This window comes from Trachypithecus francoisi, unplaced genomic scaffold (genome assembly GCF_009764315.1).
Source record: "Trachypithecus francoisi isolate TF-2019V2 unplaced genomic scaffold, Tfra_2.0 Lachesis_group0, whole genome shotgun sequence".
NCBI classification, from domain to species: Eukaryota; Metazoa; Chordata; class Mammalia; order Primates; family Cercopithecidae; genus Trachypithecus; species Trachypithecus francoisi.
In genome coordinates this window covers 182,759,593-182,780,299 of record NW_022681453.1, presented here as the reverse complement: position 1 = coordinate 182,780,299, position 20,707 = coordinate 182,759,593, and positions in this window count along the sequence as shown.

Sequence of the window (20,707 nt, the reverse complement as noted above, 5' to 3'; positions counted from 1 at the left end):
GCAGAAATTACGAGGCTGGCTAAGGGCTACACCCCAGAACTGGCACAGGGTCACTGTGTTATTGGTCAAAGCAGTCTGGAGTCAACTCAGAGTCAAGGAGATGAAGAAAATTCTCTCTTGAGAAAGGCATAGCAAGGTCATATTGAAGATGCACACGTGAGATGGGGGATGCTATTGTGGCCATTTTTGAAAAACCTAATCCCCTAAGGGTTCTATATTTGCAAGGGTGAGAACCAAGGACCACATTACTGCTATAACCCAATAACAGTAATAAATTCGGTGCTTTACTGATTATAAAATACTTTTTATGAGGCATGTGTCAGTAAATGCTCATAAAACCCTGTGAGCTCAGCATTATTTATAGAGGAAGAGAGGGAGAATGGGTTTGTCTAAAAACCTATAGACAGAAAGTAGTCAGTGTCTTCGGGACTTCTATGCTTGCTCTGTCTGGTGTGATACAATTGTGAGGGGTACATATGAGAATGAGGTCTTAGAGGCCTTGTATTTCTTACTACAGGGTGTTTGGGAAGAGCGTTGGGTGTTTGCCTCTTGTGTTTAAATCATTTTGCTACAGAAACATTATTGTAAAACCCATCATGTATGTGGCTCTTTCTACCTTACCTCTGCCATAAAATGTCAGAACCCTGTCCCAGCAGGTATAGGGCTTAGGTTTCCAGGTTAGGACTGGAGTCACTGGGAATATAACAAAACCACTGAAATCAATGAAAATAAGAGTCCCAACTGAGGCTGGAATTCACTATTTCCACAGCTGGTTTTGGTTTTCCAACAACACAGTTTTGAAGGGCCTCACTAATCCCTTGAGTCTTCTTTGTGATAAGGAAGAATGACCAGAAAAGGAGTAAGACATTAACTTGAGATCTTATGTTCCCTCCCAGGAAGCCACCCCATCTTGAGTGCATTTCCATAGCTCCAGGTTGAACATATTCATGAAACTTGAGCCAATGAAGGAAAGATAACCATGTGGATTGGACCACTATGCAAACTTCAAACTGTGTCATTATATTTTTATTTTATGAACCTCCTTACTTAACATCTCATCCCACCCAGATTATATATATCCTGCACACAACCAAAGGGAATTTGTTGTTCTCTCTTGTTCATCCCTGCATTCCTGACACCTAGCACAGAGATAAGCAAATATTAGGTATTCTATGAATGTTTATTGAACAAATAAATGAATGCAATGACTCAGCTCCTACCATATCTATGCTGGATAGATATGAACTATATTTGTCTTATCACTGTATCCCAGTTGGTGCGTAGTAGACACTCAATAAATGTTTAATGAATGAATAAGGAAAGGAGGAAGGGAGAGAGAGAAAGAGGGAGGGAAGAAGGAAAGAAGGAAGGAAGGAAGGAAGGAAGGAAGGAAGGAAGGAAGGAAGGAAGGAAGGAAGGAAAAAAGAATAAGGATCTTGGACTAAGAAGCAAGCATTGCCCCCCACCTGCGCAGTGATAAGGTATTGCTGAAGTCACGTACTCTCCTTCTTGAATTTCCCAGGTTTTTGAAGCCCAGCAGCCACCCTCACTCTGAACAAGCTGCCTATTTGTTATGCTGAGTAAAAGCATGATCACAGCAACAAAGAAATATCATTACAGAGAATTTGGTCTCATTTGCAAAATTTTGCAGCAAGGACAAATATAACCAATGAAGTAATTTGAAGCAGAAGTTTGTGAGTTTCAAATAAAATGTGGTTTTAAGAAAAAGCCATGAAACAATTAGACTTTAATCACTACATCACTGCCTCTCTGTTCCTCCCCAGAGTTTCATCTTATTCTTCTGTCTCCTCTGCCCTCCTCAATGCTTACTCCAACCCCCAACAAGTCCAGTGAACCCTGAGGATTTTTCCCTTCATAATCCATCTCGGAGCTGTCTCTCCTTGCCATTTCTATAGAATCACTGCAGCCCATCCATGTCACTCACCTCCCACCTTTGCTAGCTGCCTCCTGGGGGAAGATACAATGATCCAATTAAAGCTTACTGCTCTGCTTAACACAGGGACAGGGCATTCTGTGCAATGAAGCCTGTTCTAAGTGAGTCACCATTCCCCTGAGACTCTCCCCCAGGTCTGAGAAAGCAGATGCTGACTGAGCTCTGAGCAGCTAGCTCATCCCCCTTCCTACACAGAGGCAAAAGCCACCAGGCCAACAGACAGTGGGTATTCACTGCCCCAGTGCTAAGTGATCGTGGTGGATAGGTCCATGTCAAGCAGCCCTGTGGGGGACACTACCCCGCACTTGGAGAGTTTCTGGTAGGCTTGTAATTCTAGATATTGAACATCTGTCTTGGTAAGTACATTTTACATCTACTTAAGTCATTCTCCAAGTTTCAGGGGTAGAAAGAAGCCAGGTGAGAGATGCTATAAGTCTTTACTAGCTGAGGCCAAAAACCGTTAGAGTTCCTGTCACCAGTGCCCAGGCTGGTGCTTCCCCAGGAGCCTTGGAAGTCATTCCTGGATGAGGGCAGTGGCTTGTGGACTCACACTCAAACTGGGGTCTAAAATACCTGAGGGGAAGCAACAGCAGAATGAACCCAACTGGTCTAGTCATTCACCCATACACACAGTTATTGAGGTCTACTCAGTGCTAGGGCATACAGAAGGCCCTAGACACACAACAAGGAACAAGAAAGTCTAGATCGTATCTTCATAGTCTAGGGAAGGTAGTGCAAAAATAAACATACAAATTGGGCACAGGAATCCCAGAGGAGACCAGCAGGGCCACCTGCCTTGATGTTAGGAGGTCAGAAAACTCCAGGTCTTCCTGGAGTGAGAAACATGCTGATCTACATGGCTTGGAAACTAACCACTGCTCCCCATGTAACAGAAGACTTTATGGGGTAAAGAGTGAGGTCCAAGTAACACCCAGGAGTTACTTCACAAGCACATGCTCTGCTCTCCTAATACATGGTGGCTGGGCCAATGCAGGGACACGGAACAAAGTGTTGACCCCAGCTCTGCCACTCACTGGCTTTGTGGTCCTGGGCAAGTCATTTCAGCTCTCTTGGTCTCCTTTACCCCATTTGTTCAACCTGGGGCATTGCAGCACGAGCCTTGCAGGTCTCCCCTGCCACAGAATTCAGACATCCTAGGACCATTGCAAACTACCAAAATGAGGCTGGCTTTTTCACAGCTGAGTCTCCCTGCCCCCAGATCACAGCTTGTAGCTGCTCTGGAGAGGAAGAAAGTCATTCTCACCTTTCTTTCCAAACCCCACAACATTGGAAAAGCAAGGCAAGGGAGTAAAAAAGGACAATTACAGAGCCTCTACCATGTCCCAGGGGTTTTACCCGCATGATAGCTCATTTCATCTTCACCACAATCCTGAAAGGTAGGCATAGTTTCCCCCATTTTACGACAAAGAAACTAAGGCTTAGAGAGGCTGACAGACATATCCAGAAATACAGAACTTGAAAGTGGCAGAGCCTAAATCGAAATCAGCACTTTGAGGCTCCAAAGTGACCTATACCACCTACCCCCTGCAATTCTGAGGCATAACACAAAACCCTAAAGCAGGGGCTGTCAGCTCCAGAGAACCAGGAGCAACCTAGTGATGGCTGCTAAGGGTCACCATACTATAGAGGATACAAACCCTCAGGTTCTTCTCGACAATAGACTGTGAACCTGTCAAAGCCCCTGCAAGCCTCCACCTACCCGACTTTTAAACTCCAGCACTGGTGGAGGAAACTTGCTTACTCCTTCTGTAGTCCTCAGCTTACATGAGTCTGGCAGGGGGTTGTGCCGACAGAGCCTCCAATTTCCTTTCTAACATTTGGACTCCTCTGTGCTTGCTCTGGAAAGACATCGGGGCTTTCTTTTAATTTCTTGACCTCCAAGAGAGAAACATAACGCTCATTTCAAAACCTGATGGTCCTACTTCTCTCATTCAGTTATTGAGAAAATTTCTGAGGGGTGCCCACTTTCCCCATTCAAAAAAGAAAGAAATGTAAAGGTCTTGGGCCCTGCCATGGGTTCAAATCTTTTCCTACCAGATTGGCTTGTCTAAGCTGGTTAACTGAGAGGAAGGCAAAGTGTCCAGTGCTCCCTTTCCCTGCTAGACCAATAGCTATAGAGGCACCAGCTCTGATACTTCCAGCTTCCCTGGGGCCCAGAACACAGAGCTCCATGCGTGTCTGTGGATTCAACCAAACATCCTTCCTACAGAAGGCCACATGAAATAAGCATAACAGGGTATTAAAAAACAGAAGTTTACCCTCAGATACATTCCAAAGGAGGTGGCAGAACACCTCTGTCATTTAAAAAGGAAATGGCTCCTCCCCAAAAATGACAAGACTGTCAAATCCACTTACAAGGGCTGGTGGTTGACTCATCGGAAGGAAATTTTTGAGAATTCCTTTGAAGAGAGCTGTGCTATGACTTATTGAGGTATGTCCTCCACTGTTTGGGGTTACAGTGGACTTCTGACTCCTCCTGGAATAATCCCAAGACTAACAGCTGACAGTCAAGCTAGAGGAGAGGAGGCTGGGTAGCAGGACTTACATTCCCAGAAATACCAGGATACTGTCAGCACATTACCGTATTCCTTGGATTGCTTTTACCACTTCCGTCCATTTATTTCCCAGCCTGTATGTGCTTTTACTTCTAACAGCCTGCATCTGCAACTCTCTTTGGAGTGTTGCTTTCGAGTTGAAGCTGCTTTCCCTGCAGGAGGAAATTGCTGCAAGCCCCTGGGAATTTAGATCCCTGCATATTCCACTCCCATTATTACATTCCACTCTCCTAGCCAGCGCCTCATAGGATAGGTGGAGGCATGTGAAAGCCCAGCTTCTTTGCTTTAAATCAGGACAAACGCTGAGGTGTGATTTACACTCCAGAGTGCCCCTTCGTAATCCACTCAATCTCCATGGGATTTTGCCTGAAACTACACCCTTACTTGCCTTCCCATCCTTCCCCATCCAGGTTTGCCCACCACTTTGCACCTAACACAGGATGTCTGCAGAACCCTAAGAGAAAGAGTCAGAAAGAATGCCAGTCAGTCCGCACCAGTGCCCATCAAGTAAAAATGCTCCTGTGCTCCTCACCTCTTTTACCTTCTTTAAACCCTAGACCTGCAGAAACTGTAATTAACAAGTTGGGGGTAGGAAGGGTAGGCACTAAAGTCACCCAGGACAAGAAGAAACCATCCACATTCCTTTTTCTTCCTTCTCCTCAGCAGCCCTTAGCTGGCATAACAGAAAATGCAAAATGGGGGATGTATCACACTAAACCGAGTTCAAAGTTTTGATTCCTCCATAGGAAGTGGACATTGAATTATTAACCCCAGAGGACCTTGTATTGCCCAGAGTAACTAAAGAAGTCATTAAGTTGACTTGAATTGTCACCCAAGGCTAGAGGAAGGACTGCTTCTACCAAATATATTTAGCAAAACCGTGAGAACCAAAAAACATGTAATTGTTTTGTGATTATACTCCACAATGCATGCTAACTCAACACAGCTGTTTTATAAGAAAGATCCTGGGCCAGGCGCGGTGGCTCACGCCTGTAATCCCAGCACTTTGGGAGGCCGAGGTGGGTGGATCACGAGGTCAGGAGATCCAGACCATCCTGGATAACACGGTGAAACCCCGTCTCTACTAAAAATACAAAAAATTAGCCCGGTGTGGTGGCGGACACCTGTGGCCCCAGCTACTCAGGAGGCTGAGGCAGGAGAATGGTGTGAACCCAGGAGGCGGAGCTTGCAGTGAGCGAAGATCACATCACTGCACTCTAGCCTGGGCAACAAAGCAAAACTGTGTCTCAAGAAAAAAAGAGAAGAAAGAAAAAGAAAGAGAGAGAGACAGACAGACAGAAAAAGAAAGAAAGAAAGAAAAGAAAGGAAGGAAGGAAGGAAGGAAGGAAAGAAAGAACGAACTTCATGGTCATGAGACTCAACTTTGGAAGTGGAAGCCATATTTTAGTACATGGTACTTACATTTCCAACCTCTACACTGATTCCATAATCAGACTCCCCCAAAAGAGGCCCACACATTAGCTAACCACTGACTTCCCCACATCCCAGCCAGTGAACACATAGTACAATCTGGGTTTGGTTTGCCCTTTCAGACTTCTCTCCCATATACCCTCCTCTAGCCACACCACACTACCCTCCAACACCCCTTTAGCTCCCCTCCCACTAAGCTTTTTCTCTTGCTGTTCTCCTACCTCCCTCTCCTGATATCACGCCCAGTCTGCCAGGGTTTCTGATCAAGCTCCACAGAGCCTTCTTGAAGGTCCTGGTCAGCATTGAGTCACAGCACACAACGCTGACCAGCATTGACAGTTGAAGCGGCTCCCCTCGGTTGTTCTGGAGATGACGAAATGGACAGCTGGCAGGGTGAGGAGCACTGGAGCAAGGCTGCCAGTAATCCCATGTTGTGGCAGGTTGATTGCATTAATAGCCCCAGTTCCTCACCCCTTCCTGTATCCCACCCTTTGCATGTGTGTTCTGCTCCCTGCCCCCTCCCAAATATGGGCTCAACCGTGTAACTTTCTTCAGCCATTTGAATAAGCAAAAGTCAGTGCGTGCCACTTCTGAACCTAGGCCTCGGGATGCCTTGCAGATGTCCCTCTCATTCTCACACTTCTGCAATATCCTAGGAAGGATACACCCAGACTAGCCAACTGGATGATGAGATGGTGAGGCAGAGTTCAGTCTCTGCAGCCATCCCTTCCAGGGACAGCTGACCTCTGCCAATAGCCAGTCGACCCCCAAACATGAGACACAACCAGTTGAGATCAAAGAAGCCACCCAGCTGAGCCAGGTCTAGGTCACCAACCTGCAGCCTCTTAGACTAAATAAATGCAAATTGTTCTAAGCCACTGAGTTTGAGGTTGTTTTGTTATATGGCATTATTGTGTAGGTATCAATTATTCCAGGATTTACTGTGTGGCCCATCGAGAGCCCCACTGCCTTACCCCCACCAAGTCTCACATTCTCCCTGTGGCAGGAGACAGGGCTGGCCTCCACCTTTCCCACACAGACAGGAGCCCCTGGAGGGTTTCTGTGTATCCTCCATAGCTTTGGGCATTTGTGTATCCTCCATAGCTTTGGCCCAATAAGCACTAAAGTGCCATCTGCTGCCTCATGGGGAGAGTATTGGTGTCACAGACTGTGATGAGCGTGGAGAATAATAGAAGTGCTTACTTTTACTGACCCCTGAGTAGTTAACAACTATGAACAACACACTAGAGAAAAGGGAGGAGGAGTCATAGACAGAGAGAAATTAAAATGGAAATTTAAAAGGGAATTTTTTCCCTTTTATTGGCAGCATAATTAGCCAGAGGAGCCCCAACTGATGCTGTTATGACTACTCTGATATGAAACTGAAATAGAATGGAGAAGAATCAGATGAAAAACAATAACACTTAGCATTTATATGACTTTTTTACATGCAGCACTTTTTGTTCCTTTTGTACCTCACAAACATTAACTAATTAATTGCCATAGCACCCCAGAGCAGACAGTGGGTTTTCCTGTCTATTTTACAAGGAACAAAAATAAGCACTAAGCAAGGCAGAAGGAAGTTCTAAGCACCAGGTACTCTTTTCATGTCTTTTGCATCCTGCCATGACCCTGAAGGCTCACATTGTTTTACATCTTTGGACCCAGAGTTCCAGAAATTCCTATTAATAGACTTAAAATATTAGTATATTTAAGCTGGAAAGGATATTAGGGAAGTGATGATCCAAATATCTCATTTACAGATGCTGAAAAGAGGCTTATTTCAGCCACAGATTGTCTAAGGTCTCAAAACAGTTCAGGGAAGAAGCAAGATCTGTTTTGCTCAGCCTAAGTCAACTCTCAACACCCTCAAATTCTGGAAGATACAGTCATTAATGTTAGACCCACAAACGACTTGTCCCCAACCTGTATTTACAAATGATTTTGTGAGTACCAGTCATCCACTCATCAAAGCTTTATTGAGCCATTGGATTATTGATGCAGTAGAGATTTAGGAATGAAAAAGGCTTGTGCCAAAACAAGTGAAGCAGGGAGTTAGTTCTGTCAATAAATACAGCACAAAGAAGCTCTGTCCCAATGGAATCAAAAGAGTCCATGGCCTGAGGCACTTTGGTATTTCTCAGTCCCATTGTTCTGAGCACATAGTAGGTGCTTGTATTAGTCCATTCTCACACTGCTATGAAGAAATACCCGAGACTGGATAATTCATAAAAGAAAGATGTTTAATTGATTCACAGTTCCGCATGGCTGGGGAGGCCTCAGGAAACTTACAATCATGGTGGAAGGCAAGGGAAAAGCAGGTACCTTCTTCACAGGGTGGAAGGACAGAAGGAGTACAAGCTGAGGAAATGCCAGATGCTTATAAACCCATCAGATCTTGTGAGAACTTACTATCACACGGACAGCATGGGGGAAACCGCCCCAATGATCCAATTACCTACACCTGGTCCCAGCTTTGACACATGGGGATTATAATTCGAGGTCAGATTTGGGTGGGGACACAGAACCAAACCATATCAGCGCTCAGTAAATATATGGCCACTAGTCCAAGTTGGTATATTCCAGAGCTAGTTCAGAAGCAGCCTGAAGAGATTCAGGATACAGGAAGCTCCCAAGGACTAGAATCTAAACCCAAGGGAAGATATCAGAACCCAATCTTTTGGTTCATTCTGCTTTTCTCCTATTTATTAAACAGATATATGTAGTATATCAACCATGACTCAGATACTGTAATAGGCACAGGGATTACAAAATCATTCTTTATCTATGTTTTATCCACTATAATCAAACAAAGTGTTGGAGATTTTTTTGGATAAGAAATTTCCAAGATGGAGAATGGAGTTGGTAGAAATTTGGTTCAACTCCTTCATACCCATCATATAATTTACTAACAACAGTGGACACAGAGCTAGGCTGGAACCGAGATACCAGGCGCTTGTTGTGATTGCTGCAACCTACTTCCCTCACGATTGACTTCACCCCAGGATGATAATTTCTTCCTAATCATCATAATCATCACATCAACATCATCATATCATCAATAGCCACGACCACCACAAATACCCCAGCCAGTGTAATGATACAGGACAGTCTTCCCTCATTCTCAGTAATGGGACTGGGAATTGAGGGGGAAAGATGAGAACTGCTGAGAATGGAATAAATAAAGGAAGAATGAGAAAAGCTTCCAGGTGACAGAAGAAACAATATGTGCAAAACTTAACACATAATAGGCATTTAAAACTACGTTATTTGTATAGCTAATGACCAAGCTACCAATTTTTCGTAAATTTGATCATATTTTTGTAACTTCTGGAAGGTCCTGTCAGTCAAATATGAACAGAAGGCCTCACTACTGAGAGTGTTCTAAGGAAAAAACGGGCCATTCTTTCCCAAGTTATTTGGCTTTTGGTCATCCCCTCTCCTCTCTGCTTGAGCTCAGGTATTATCAGCTCTACCTGGCAGGAAAAAAAAAGTTCTACCAACAGGCAGAATTGCTTGTGTGAGTGACACAAGGGGAGCTAGGGAAAATTCCTTGCCCGAGAGAAAACTCACTCACCCAGTGCCCTGACTGCTGAAATCCCACTGTCAGCAGGCTTCAATTCTTTGTCATTTCAACTCCCAGCTATTACAATTGACAAATGCCATTCATTAAGCCTCTTCTGACCTTTGCTCCTTCATTCAGAGGTTCTTCTAAAGGCCTTTTATGACAGGGTCTCTGCTAAGCTCTTTAGCTACACCCCTCACCTCCACACACCCTGACCTCATTCTCCAACATAGCCAACTCCTTGGACAGCCCTGAATCCAAGATGGGGTTTAGACCTCCAGGGCTTTGTGCAGGCCGGTCTCTCTGCCCAGAAAGCTTTAAACTAACCTGACTCTCCAGACTCTACCAGCATCTTCTTCCTTAATCCCATGCCTATTAACATGTCTGTGTGCCCTATAAAACTGTGGTCTCTGAATCCCAGCGATTAGCCAAGGGCCTTGCACATGGAGAGGCTTAACGCGTTTGAATTTCATTTTTAAATTGAATGCTATTATAAAAACAAGGTTTAAGATTAAGAAATTGAGTAGTAACAGAAGACACCTATAGGCATTGACAAAAGAAGAAAAAGGACACAAGGGGTGGCCAGAAGCTCCTTGATGACTCATTTTTCTCCTTCTCAACTTACCCTGAAGTATTAGTTACATAAGATGAATGATACATGGTCTCTCAGATTCCCCAGACCCTCATTGGACTGTTTGATGGGCACACTCACTCATCCAGCACCCTGCAGCTGCAGAGCCTAAGGTTTTTGCAGCTCCCAAAGTGGCTTTTCTTAGAGACACAGAGAGATGTTCACCTGAGGAGGTTGTGACTAACCACCTACTACTCATTCCAGGAAGTAATCACAATGTGTCTCTGAAAGGCTGAATTATCCTAGGCCTTGCCAGCTTCTCCATAACTCAGAAGCCTAGTAGGGAGGGAAGCCTAGTAGGGAGGCTATGTGTGTGCCTGGGTTCCCAAGCAGTTGCCAGATAACACCAAAATCTCTCTCTTAAATATCATCTTTTCACCAGCTCTCTGAGTCTCTGTCACATCTTTCCTTTCTCCCCATTGACCTCTCTTTCGTTCCCTAACACCCGAAGTGATTCTCTCAGCACTGAATACATGAAAATGGCATTTAAAGGAAATTAAACAGTCAGCCTTTCCCAGTACCTGTTTAGTTCAAACACAGAGTTCTGATTTCCTGCTGATGGAAATAATTACTCGGCTTTAAGATCTCCCAGATTTTTTCCTCTCTCCAAGACAGGAACAGCAAAATTGTCTTCCGCTGTGCCATTTGGGTGTAAGGAGAAGAAACTTGTCATACAATTCATTTTAAATAAACTTTTTTAAAGCATATATAATGAAAAAACAAGGCTGAAGACTCTCAATTCAGCTGATTGATGCCTGGTTTTCACAGATGGCTCATCAAATCTCCCCAGGTCAGGATTTAGTCAGCAACCTTGACTTGAGGATGTGGGGTGAGGGCATAGAGACAACGGTTACTGAGGCAGGGGACCCATGACACTGAGGAATGTCGCATTTGTCTCCTCTGTGACAAGGATGGTGCCAGACTCTGGGGCTGAGAGGGACAATGAGGTGGGCAGGGCCAGGTTCTGCCCTCAAGGAGCTCTGCCTCATCGAGGAGACAGGCAGGTAAATAGTCAATGACAATGGGGTGATAATGAGATGGCCAAAGGACTGACAGGAGGTAAAGGATGGGGGTGGCCAGCTCAGGCTCAATGGCCCAGAAAAGCCCTCACACCAGAAGGAAAGGTAAAATCAGTTTTGAGGGGCATCCCCTTCAGGGACAGGAGCCATTACGAATGTGTGGTGCCCTATCCTGATTTTTATCTTTTTATTCTTTCCATGCTAGTGTATCCATGCCCCTGCCACGGTGTGTATGGCCTGCTAATGGCTCACAGCCGCACCTTCTCCAGAGAATTGCTCTGGACCAAAGGACCTGCCTTGTCCAGGCGGTTACAATCCTTACCTCCACAACCAGGGACAATCACAACTGGTGACTGACAGAGGGATAAAAAAGTACTGACCCCTGGCCAGACACAGTGGCTCACGCCTGTAATCCCAGCACTTTGGGAGGCCAAGATGGGCAGATCACCTGAGGTCAGGAGTTCGATACCAGCCTGGCCAACATGGAGAAACCCCACTTCAACTAAAAATACAAAAATTAGCCAGGTGTGGTGGTGGACGCGTGTAATCTCAGCTACTCGGGAGACTGAGGCAGAAGAATTGCTGGAATCTGGGAGGCAGAGGTTTCAGTGAGCCAAGATCATGCCATTGCACTCCAGCCCAGTCCAACAACAGCAAAACTCTGTCTCAAATAAAAAAATAAAAAATAAAATAAATGCTGCCCCCTTGCCTCAAAAGTACATCCCTTCTGGAGTGTAATTCAGAGCTCCCCATGGGATCAGGGTGATACAGATTTAGCTGGGACCCCACCCATTCTTAGCTCCTCCCAATGCCCCACCCTGCTTCCCTCACTCCTCTTATTCTACAAGAGTCCTCCTCCCCACCTCCACCTCCACCCTAACTGAAATAAATGGACAAGTATCCCTGTCTCTAGGAAATCACACTTAAGCCAGCATTCCTGATGCAAAACAAACTCTTGCTCTAGGTTCTAGTGTATTGGCTATAGAATAAGCTGGGCTTTCCTGGCAGGGTGTGGATAAGAGTACCCCCAAAATATATGAGTCCTGTACCCTCCCAGCCTATGGCAACCACCCTAACCCTCCGCTCTGAACCACTCTCTCTGGGTGGGACTCAGTCTCCCCTCTTGCAGTTTCTACTCACAGCAATCCATGCCACATTCATCCACCAGAGTAATCATCAAAACACAGGCCTGACAATATGACTCAGAAACGTCAAAGCTCCCCATCACCAAGGGAATCAAGTCCACACTGCTCATCCTGGCACTCAAGTCTTTTCATGGTTTGCCCCACTCCCACGCTCCCAGCTCTCCTACCCCACCACACTTCCTTGCATACCCTGGTTAAACAGAGCAACTCTCCACAAAAGTGGCCTGAACTCTCTCCCTTCTACAATTTGCTCTCCTGCCTCACCATCTCCTGTCTGGAATGTCATACCTCCTCCACAAGTCTTCCTACAGCCACACAGTAGCAGTGAATCTTTTTCTACCCATGTCCATACACATTCTGCCTGCCTGTTCCCCTATGGGAGCACTTCACACAGTCTGTGTAGCGTCCCAGCTTTCTGCATGAGGCCCTGTCTCCCTCCTAAACTGGGGGCTGTCCCCATGTCCCCTCAGTGGAAAATCATATGTGTTTGTGGATGGAATTTGGGTAAGCCACATTTTGTACTTTTCTCCAGGAGACAACAAGACAAGGAAATGTTCTAATGTTTATTGAGCACTTACTACATACCAGACACATTATCTCTTAACATTTTGTGCATGCCATACAACTTACATACAATAATGTCCACGGATTTTATATGTGCCATTCAATGATTTTTACATGTCTACACCCATGTAGCTATAACTCAGATCAAGGCAAAGAACATTTCAACACCTCAACAAGTTTTCTTGTGTCTTTTTCCAGTTTATATGCTTTTCCTAGAGTCACTACTGCTCTGACTTCTGTCATCAAAGATTCATTTTGCCTGTTCTTGAGTTTCACATAAATGAAATATAAGTAGAATCATATACATGGAATTTCACATAAATGGAATCATATGGAATCATGTGATACATGAACTTTTTGTGTAGCTTTTTTTTTCTTTTCTTTTTTTGATGGAGTCTCACTCTGTCACCCAGGCTGGAGTGCAGTGGCACAATCTCAGCTCACTGCAAGCTCCGCCTCCTGGTTCACTCCATTCTCCTGCCTCAGCCTCCCGAGTAGCTGGGACTACAGGCACCCACCACCACGCTCACCTAATTTTTTGTATTTTTAGTAGAGATGGGGATTCACCGTGTTAGCCAGGATGGTCTGGATCTCCTGACCTCGTGATCTGCCAGCCTCAGCCTCCCAAAGTGCTGGGATTCAGGTGTAAGCCATCATGCCTGGCCTTGTCTAGCTCTTTTACTCATCATGTCTGTGAAACTCATCCATGCATATATCAGTAGTTTGCTGCTGAATAGTATTCCATAATATATTAGGCTGATACAAAAGTAATTGCGGTTTTTGACATTAAAAGTAATGGTATTCCATCACAATAGGTTTGTTTAATCAGTCTTCTTTGGATGAACATTGGAGCTGTTTCTCATTTTTTGATATTATGAATAGTGTTATGAATATTCTTCTATGTCTCTTGGTAAACATGAACTTTTACTTCTTTTGGGTATATGCTCAGAAATGAAGTTGCTGGGTGATATGGTTTGGCTCTGTGTTCCCACCCAAATCTCACCTTGAATTATAATAATTCCCATGTGTCAAGGGCAGGACCAGGTGGAGATAACTGAATCATGGGAGAGGTTTCCCCCATACTGTTCTCATGATAGTGAGTGGGTTCTCATGGGATCTGATGGTTTTATAAGGGGCTTCCCCCTTCACCTGCCACTCATTCTCTCTCCTGCCACCCTGTGAAGAGGTGCCTTCTGCCGTGATTGTAAGTTTCCTGAGGCCTTCCCAGCCATGCAGAATTGTGAGTCAATTAAACCTCTTTCCTTTGTTAATGACCCAGTCTTGGGAAGTTCCTTACAGCAGCATGAGAACAGACTAATACAGTAAATTGGTACCAGGACGGGGGGTGCTGCTATAAGGATATCTGAAAACATGGAAGCAACTTTGGAACTTGGTAAAAGGCAGAGGTTGCAACAGTTTGAAGGGCTCAGAAGAAGACAGGGAAATGCTGGAAGGTTTGGAACTTCCTGGAGACTTGGTGAATGGCTTTGACTAAAATGCTGATAGTGATATGGACAATGAAGTCCAGCCTGGGGTGAGTTGGAGATGAGGAACTTGTCGGGAATTGGAGCAAAGGTGACTCTTGTTATGCTTTAGCAAAGCGACTGGCAGCATTTTGCTCCTTCCCTAGACATCTGTGGAACTTTGAACTTGAGAGAGATGATTTAGGGCATCTGGCAGAAGAAATTTCTAAGCAACAAAGTGTTCAAGAGGAAGCAGAGCATAAAAGTTTGGAAAAATGTAACAAACCTGCATGTTATGCACATGTACCCTAGAACTTAAAGTATAATAATAATAATAATAATAATAAAAGTTTGGAAAATTTGCAGCCTGACTATGCAATAGAAAAGAAAAGCCCATTTTCTGGGGAGAAATTCAAGCCTGCTGCAGAAATTTGCATAACTAATGAGGAATTGAATGTTAATCACCAAGACAATGGGAAAAATGTCTCCAGGGCATGTCATGACCTTCATGGTAGCCCCTCCCATCACAGGCCCAGAGGCCTAGGAAGGAAAAATGGTTTCCTGGGCCAGGCCCAGGGCCCCTCTGTTCTGTGCAGTTTCAGAACTTGTTGCCCTGAATCCCAGCTGCTTTAGCTCCAACTGTGGCTAAAAGGGGCCAAGGTACAGCTCAGGTCATGGCTTCAGAAAGTGTGAACCCCAAATCTTGGCAGCTTACATGTGATGTTGAGCCTGTGGGTGTACAGAAGTCAAAAATTGAGGTTTGGGAACCTCCACCTATATTTCAGAGGATGTATGGAAATACCTGGATGTCCAGGCAGAAGTTTGCTGCAGGGGTGGAGCCCTCATGGAGAACCTTTGCTAGGGCAGTGCAGAAGGGAAATGAGGGGTTGGAGCTCCCACACAGAGTCCCCACTGAGGCACTGCCTAGTGGAGATATGAGAAAAGGGCTATCATCCTACAGACCCCAGAATACTAGGTTCACTGACAGTTTGCACTGTGCACCTGGAAAAGCTGTAATCACTCAATGCTAGCCTGTGAAAGCAGCTGGGAGGGGGGCTGTACCCTGCAAAGTCACAATGGTGGAGCTGCTCAAGGGCATGGGAAGCTACCTGTTGCATTAGCATGACCTGGATGTGAGACAGGGAGTCAAAGGAGATCATTTTGGAACTTTAAGGTTTAATGACTGCCCTATTGGATTTCAGACTTGCATGGAGCCTGTAGCCCCTTTGTTTGGCCGATTTTCCCACCTGGAATGGATGTATTTTCCCAATGCCTGTATCCCCATCGTATCTGGGACATAACTCACTTGCTTTTGATTTTACAGGCTCATAGGTGGAAGGGACTTGCCTTGTCTCAGATGAGACTTTGGACTTGGACTTTTGGATTAATGCTGGAATGAGTGAAGACTTTAGGGGACTGTTGGAAGGGCATGATTGTGTTTTGAAATGTGAGGACATGAGATTTGGGAGGGGCCAGGGACAGAATGATATGGTTTGGCTCTGTGTCCCCACCCAAATCTCACCTTGAATTGGTAATAATCCCCATGTGTCAAGAGTGGGACCAGGTGGAGATAATTGAATCTTGGGGGTGGTTTCCCTCATACTGTTCTCATGATAGTGAGTTCTCACAAGATCTGATGGTTTTATAAGGGTTTTCCCCCTTCACTCTGCACTCATTTTCTTTTCTGCCACCTGTAGAGGTGCCTTCTGCCATGATTGTAACTTTCCTGAGGCTTCTCCAGCCATGTGGACCTGTGAGTCAATTAAACCTCTTTCCTTTACAAATTACCAAGTCTTGGGCAGTTCCTTCTAGCAGTGTGAGAATAGACTAATACACTGGATAATGGGGTACACATAATTTCAGCTTCAGTAGAGGCTGCCAAACAAGTTTCCAAAGGCTCTGTTCAAACTTATACTTCCAGCCAGCAGCACGAGAGTTGTAATTACTTAACTTCCTTGCTGACACTTGATATTGTCAATCTTTAATTTTATCCATTTTGGTGGGTATGCTGTGGTATCTCATTGTGGTTTTAATTTACACTTCCCTGATGACTAATGAACTTAAGCAGTTATTGATACATTTATTGGCTATTTGAAGATCTTCCTTTGTGAAGTTATGTCAGACACTTACATACAAGGGGATCTCATTTAACTTTGATTCTAGCCCTGAATGACAGGTGTTGTTATCACAGTTTTACAGATGTTGAAGTTCCAAAAAGCTAAGTAACTTGCCCAAGGTCATGTAGCCAGTAAAGCTGGGGCTTGAACATTTAGCTGTCTGGCTCTAAAGCCTGGGGGTGGTTTCTACTTTAAGGTCAGGCTCTTCTAGAAAAATATGTCTGTTGAGACTCCATTTCCTCATCTGTAATACAGGGGTAGTGATAGTAACTACCTCATGCAATCATTGCAAAGATTAACTGAAACAAAGCACAGTGCACAGCACACACCAAGAGCTCAGTACATCACATGTCACACTTCCTATTGCCTCCTCCTAGTTTGGCACCTCCAAGAGGAACATTTTCCTTTTCTTCTCTGTGAAAATTATCAAAAATTTTATTATAAAATGGAAGGAAGTGTAGGAATCCTGTCTGCTTGCTTTTGATTTTGCTTTTCATGACAGTCCAAATAAAGATGGCCCTAGAGCTACATCTTCTAAAATTCTGTTGGAGACAAAGCATGCATGCTGTAATGTTAAGGTGCCAGGAGAGGAAGTGGACACCCTAGGTCCAAATACATTGAGTCTGTTATCATGTAACTATCTGGAGATCAACTCAGCTGCCCAACCACTGACCTCACTAGTTTCCAGAGAATTCCCAAGTACTCAAGTTCGTTAGTCATCAGGGAAGTGTAAATTAAAGCCACAATGAGCTATTACTTTATACGCACCAGAACGGATAAAATTTAAAAGATTGATAATATCAAGGGTTAGGTGTCTATTTTCTCCTCTCTGGTGGCCCTTCAGATATACTTTAGCTGCAGATTTCAAAGAATGGGAACAAGTTACTGATTCCCTGTTATTAAAAAGCTGAATAAGGAGTCACAGACATTCAGTTCAGTAACATGCCCAGTCAATCTGAAAAGACTAAATCATTGAAGGAATCCAACATTATAAATAAATCTCTAATGGCTTCAGTTGGGCAAGTTGAAAAATAATTATTCTGGAATTCTAAGAGTCAGTATGGTCTCTCATGTGTTTCCTGCTACTTTTCCCCTGGGTTAACAAGATTTACCAAACTCTTCTAAGAAACATATCCCCAGCCTCTTATGAGGCACCCAAGGCTGTAATGGGAACCACCTTGTCACCTGACAGCAACTCAGCAAATGTGAGACCCTTTCTACCTGTGCAGCCAGACACAACCTAGAAATAGATAGTTTTATACAATAACCAAAGTTTTATTTATGCAATGAAACAAAAAATAATAACTTTTAAACGTAAACAAAACAAAGAGCTGAGTAGGAGAATATAATAAGGGAAACTGACTTTAGGTAAAGTGGATGGAAATACTGTGCTGAAGAAATTACATTTAAGCTGAGACTTAAAAGAATACAAGTAACTAGTCAAGTCAAGAGGAATGGGGAAGAGTGTCTGAAAGTAAGCAGTTTGTTCAAGAAGGTAAAAGACCAGTGCAGCTAGACTGGGGAGCATACACAACTAGGCTGATGAAGATGGCAGGGGTCAGATCATGCCAGGTCTTGTAAGTCATGAAAATAAGTCTGGATTTTATTGTAAAGGCAAAAACCAATTGAAAGATTTAAAGCAGGGAGAGCAACATGGTCAACATTGTGTATTTTTAGAGGAGCATTCTGCCTGCTGGGAGGAAGACAGCAATAATGGAAGTAGAGCGAGAATGGAATCAGAGCCAGCTGGGAGTCTGCTACAATAATGCAGGCAAGAAATGTTAGTGATGCAGGTCAAGAAAATGATATTGGACAGGGAGGAAAGAGAGGACTTCAGTTATATTTTACAGATTGAATCAATAAAACTTCCTAATGGATTAGAAACAGGAAGGGAAGAGGGAAATCAAGGATGATGCTTTGGTTTCTGGCTTGAGTAGTTGAGTGGATGTTGGTTCTGTGAACTGAGAAAGAACAAACTGAGAGAAGGGAGCAGGGCAGGTGAAGGGCAGATCAAGACATCAGCTTTGGGCAGGTTAAATCTGAGATAGCTAAGAAATATTCAGCTGCAGATGGCAGGTGAGTAGTTGGATATGTGATTCTGCAATACAGAGAGAGAGAGAGAGAGAGAGAGAGAGAGATCTGGGCTGGGCTGGAAATATAAATCTGGGGTAATACTAGCATAAAAACAACATTTAGACATATGGGAATGGATGACATCAAGAAAAAGAATAGAGAGAGGAAATGACAGCCCAAACTAAGCTGAGAAGGGCCCCGATATTTTGTGGTCTGGTCAAGAGAAAAGATAAAGGAAACTTTTAAAAGACAGAGGAACAACAGCAGGAGAGGGGTTATGCCAGCAGCCACTATAATCTGGTTTCTACCACCACTGCTCCACTGAGAACAACCTGCCAGAGTCACCTGTGGCCTCCATATAGCCAAATCCCAGGAAAACTTTTAGTCTTCATCATCAACAAAGAAGACTTCAGTCCCAGCTTCCTGAAACACACTCCCTTCTTGGCTTCCATTATGTTTTCAGCTGAAATTAACAACCACCTCAACGAAACAAAATGGATTATCTTGTATAACTGGAAGCATCTCCAGAGGTAGATCAGCCTTCAGAGCTGGCTGATTCATCAGCTTAATGTCTTCAGGGACACAAGCTCTGTCTGCCTCTCAGCTTTGCTATCTGTGCTATCAGGAACCTCTGAGAGAAAGGGATAAAAGAGAGAAAAGAAGCAAAAGGATTTCATGTTCAAAAAGAAGTTAGAACCCTTGGATCCCTCCCCCAATTTCATCTAACTAGGAGACTATATCCACCCTCACTCAACTCTAGATGTTTACACTTTAGAGCAACAGTTCTCAAATTTTTAGCCTCAGGTCTACTTTACAGTCTTCAAAATCACTGAGGACCCCAAAGAGCTTTAGTTTATGATGATTACAAATACTGATATCTGTCGTATGATAAAACTGAAGTATTTAACATATTCACTTATTAATTCACTTCAAAAATAACAATAATAAACCCATTCCACATTAATATCAATATTTTCTAAAAAACAACTTTATTTTCCAAATCAAAAAAACTTTAGCTAGAAGAGCGGCATTATTTTATATTTTTCAAATCTCATTGATATCTGGCTTAGTAGAAGATAGCTGATCTACTGTCTGTTTCTGCATTCAATCTTTTATGATATCATGTAGCCTCTGAAAAACTTCACTGTACACACCTGAATGAGAATGGAAGGGGCAAATACAGTCTTGGTGTTATTATAAAAACAGCTATCATCTTGCTGACCCCCTGAAAAAGTCTCAGGGATCCCCTAGGGGTCCACAAACCATACGTTGAGAATCAATGCTCTAAAGAGGATAAAAGTGGAAATCTCTGGACCGGAGAAACCAGAAACAATTGAGGGACAAACTTACTGTACCAAAAACATGAGCATTAACTAAAAAGCCCCTACATTAAATGTGAAAAGTCAATCTCATCTCCCTTTCCCAGACTCCAGCCCACCTTACATTCCAGGATACTATCAGTCAAGCTGAATCCTTCAACCAGGGGACCTGAACCCCTTCTCAGGATTCCAGCCAGTCTAATAGAGAAGGTCTGAAGATACTGATATCAGGAGTTCCCCAGTGAAATGGTACAATCTTCAAACTATGGTGAAACCCATGAATGGCAATATAGAACTTCAAATGAGCTTTTTCTCTCTCTCTTTTTGTTACAACTTTATTGTGGTATAATTGATATACAATAAACTGCACGTATTTAAAGTGTACAATGTAATGAGTTCTCACAGATGTATATACTCATTAAACTTTTACCAAAATCAAGACAATGAACATTTCTATCACTCCTAATAGTTTCCTCGGGCCCTTTTGGAATCCATTTCTTCCTCCTCCCCTGACATTGGGCAACCACTAATCTGTTTTCTAACACTATGGATTCGTTTGCTTTTTCTAGAATTTTATATAAATAGAATCCTACAGTATGTACTCTTTTGGTGGTCAGGGAGCATCTGGCTGCTTTCATTCACCAATTTCTCAAAATAGAAACAATTTTTGAAATCTTGGAACTGCTGAAAAACAATCTGGGGCATATAATCTGTGATTTAGAAATGGGGAAAGGAGGAAATCTGTGGAGAGCAGGTACCACTTGGGAGAGATTCCCAAGCAGGCAGAGTAAGTCAGTCTATTATAAGGGATTCCATATTCCCCAAAATATTCTCCTCATATGATCTGAAT